Source organism: Coregonus lavaretus, assembly GCF_964263955.1.
Source record: "Coregonus lavaretus genome assembly, contig: HAP1_SCAFFOLD_1053, whole genome shotgun sequence".
In the NCBI taxonomy this organism is placed as follows: domain Eukaryota; kingdom Metazoa; phylum Chordata; class Actinopteri; order Salmoniformes; family Salmonidae; genus Coregonus; species Coregonus lavaretus.
In genome coordinates, this window is record NW_028157612.1 from 24,506 (window position 1) to 27,637 (window position 3,132).

Sequence of the window (3,132 nt, forward strand, 5' to 3'; positions counted from 1 at the left end):
TTTGAAGAATTAGTAAAGGAGTCACCTGGAACTTTCAGAATCATGCTGGGCAATGGACTTGGTATTCATTCATTCAATTAGTTTTTTAGTTTAAAGGCCAGAATGAGAACCTTTATTGTCTTAAAAATAACAGTTTATTGTAATATGTTTCTATGTTTTGCACAAATTTCATAATGAACAGATACCTCTCATTCATCATCATGCTCGGGTACATCTGATGACACCATCATTCTGAATTTCACTGTGTGTGACGATGTTGAAGAAGTAGCGGCTGGCGAAGGAAGCCAGCCTAAAAGGCCATGCCACATAAACTATGAGGCAAAAGCAGTAAGTGGTGAACATTGCTGTTAAGTCCAATCTGAATGTTGTTTCATCATGTGACAGCATTACATATTGTTTTACAATTACGGAAAGCACATTTCTTTCCACCTATAGCTGATTGAAAAAATCCTAACATCAAAGCCTGGTGGTGAACGCATTATGCAAGAGTATGGAAAAACCAAATCTCTGACAGATGCCACCAGAAGACAGATGATCAACATACTTGCTGCTGAGATGACAGAAACACATGGGTAAGCATTAAGCATATAGATGGGCTGTAAAGAAACATTGTTATTATTTTCCGGTTATTAATTATGTAAAATGTGTTGTGCAATATCAATTCAGTGTGATGTTAACTTTGAATTCATATGCTAGGACATCCCCCCCCAAAAGTGTCAGAGTGATGTATGCACAGGGGATAGTAGCTTTGTTTCCCTATCTACAAGACCCATACTCACAACATGGATATGTAAGTAAATGGGTTATTGCAACATTATGCACATATTCACTCTATGAAATGGGAATAGTACTCCTTTATAATTTATTTATAATAATATAGGATCATTACTACGATCCGGAGAGTGGTTCCGGATACCTTGCATGGCGATTGAAGACCATAAGAAAAACAGCAGAGGAAAGAGGTGCCTCAGTCAGCAAATCTCCTAAAGGTATGTTTTCTGATCAGTGACATGTAATTATAATGGTGACCTGTGAATTGTACAGAAAGGATTTCTTAACACTGTATTTTGTCTTAAGTTGGTGGGCCAGGCTGTGATCGTCAGCCCTTCACCTATGACAGAGAGCCATCTGATGAGGATGTGGAAGCAGCTATTGCTGTTTTGAGACACTCTGCTGATGAAAACACTGTCCGTGAGAAGATGAAAATGACCTTCATATATCGGCAAGCAATGGTCAACGATGAAGCCAAATCATCAGATGTCTTCTCGGTCTTCCCAAGATTTCTGGACACACCAGGACTGGTATGACAACTTAATTCACTGCATCACCAAAAATATCCAATGAAGAATAAGGTAACACTCATTATTTCTGTCTTTGTGTGTTACATTGCAGATAGAACAAGATTTCAGACTTCTGTTTGGTGAGGCCACAGCCAACAAATTCTTGGAGAAGTGGCCAACCACTTTCAAAGCAAAAGTAATAAAGGAAAGCCATGGACTTGTATCCACCACAGAACTCTTGGATTTGATGCGCAATGCTGAGTCAGCTGCTGAAGTTGAGAATGGTATGAATGAACTGTTTTACTTTTTATGTGGATAATGTAGGTGTGCATTATATGTCCATAATGGTGCAAGTTGTGAATAAGAATGTTATGCTACAGCACAATGTTAACCAGGTTTTTATTTACTTATTTGTAGGCTGGGACAGTGACATGTCTGCCATCTTGCTGCTGCTACATTTGCTACCACCATCTGCACAAGGTAGAAAGAGGCCGGGAAAGATGTCTGCATATCAAGCTGTAGATCAGCTCATCAGATTTCAAAAGGTATGCTTAACAGTTGTTTAAAATATATATTCCATCATCTCAATCTTGTGCACAGTTTGAGGTGATCTTATCTATTGTCAGAGGTTAGTCACCAAAACAATTCTGTTGAATGTGTTTTTTTTGTAGGTTGGAACCAGTGTGCAGCAGCATCTTGACAACATCACCCAAAGCAGTCAGCCCTACCTTCTCGCCCAGGGATCCACACAGAGCAGCATTCACTCCTACTTCATTGTGGTTGACAAGCATGCTCTTCCATGCAAGGCAACAGGTTCAGTAGGAGCTTTTGACAAAGTCTTTAAAGCCCATTACGTATTTGGTACGTCATACAGTTCTTCCTTGAGCAGCTTTTTCACTTTTGTGCAAACAACCATCTATAACATCGACATGGGGGAAACAAAGGAGACTCCTAGAGTTGCTGAGTTGCGAGCAAGAATGGTGCGTTAGTTGAGATAAAACTATGAAGTGTTTTCTTTGCAAAAGTGACCATGGAAGTCCAAACAACCTTGTTAAGCACCTTAAGATAATTCATGGGCTATGTACAGGCAGGACTCTTTTTCTGAAATGTGGTCAAGAAGGATGCTCACGTTCTTTTGGTAGCTTTTCTGGTTTTAGAAAACATCTTAACAAGTGCCACGGAGAAAGTTTAGTAGATTCTATAGAAGATGATCTTTCAGACCCTCAAAGTACCGTCAACACCAGTAATATTTCTCATGTTGAAGTGTCGACTGAATGTTTAGAGGCTGAGTCAGAGTTATCTTCGCCATACATTGTAAATAGTTGTGCAGCTGTTATTTCTGATCTAAAGGCAGCAGGTGTTGGTCAAAGTACAGTAAATACTGTAGTGATTTCCATGGAAGAGATTGTTCAAGATATTCATCAGCATGCTAAAGAAACAGTGATAAAGCATGTATTTAGTAATGAAAGAGAAACAGAAATGTGCAAGAAAGTTGAGGCGTGTTTTGAGGGGTTAGAGAATCCTTTCACAGTTCTAAATTCGGAATACAAGCGATCAAAATGTATGACTGCCAAGTGGGAAATAGTAGAACCAGTTGAATGTGTGATTGGTTCAAGATTTGACACAAGACGAAATAAAAAGACTGGAACATATGATCAGGTAATAGTTCAAGATAAATTCATGTATATTCCAATTTTATCTACACTGCAGTCAATATTTAAAAGTCAGTATTTTGCAGAAATGTTGCAAAGCTCAGCTACCAGCAACTCTAGACTGAGAGATATTTGTGATGGATCTTTTTTTAAAAGTCACCCCCTGTTCTCAACTGAGAAGCAGACAATACAGGTCCAGA

General features: G+C 38.9%; 1 long non-coding RNA gene across 1 annotated transcript; it reads left to right on the forward strand.

Annotated features, from left to right (window-relative positions):
- Positions 1–1,252: 1,252 nt before the first annotated feature.
- LOC311125167 lies at positions 1,253–2,929 on the forward strand. Its single transcript, XR_014612847.1, has 4 exons — positions 1,253–1,301; positions 1,393–1,564; positions 1,698–1,825; positions 1,952–2,929. It is a non-coding gene; the product is annotated as an uncharacterized lncRNA (long non-coding RNA).
- Positions 2,930–3,132: the final 203 nt, after the last annotated feature.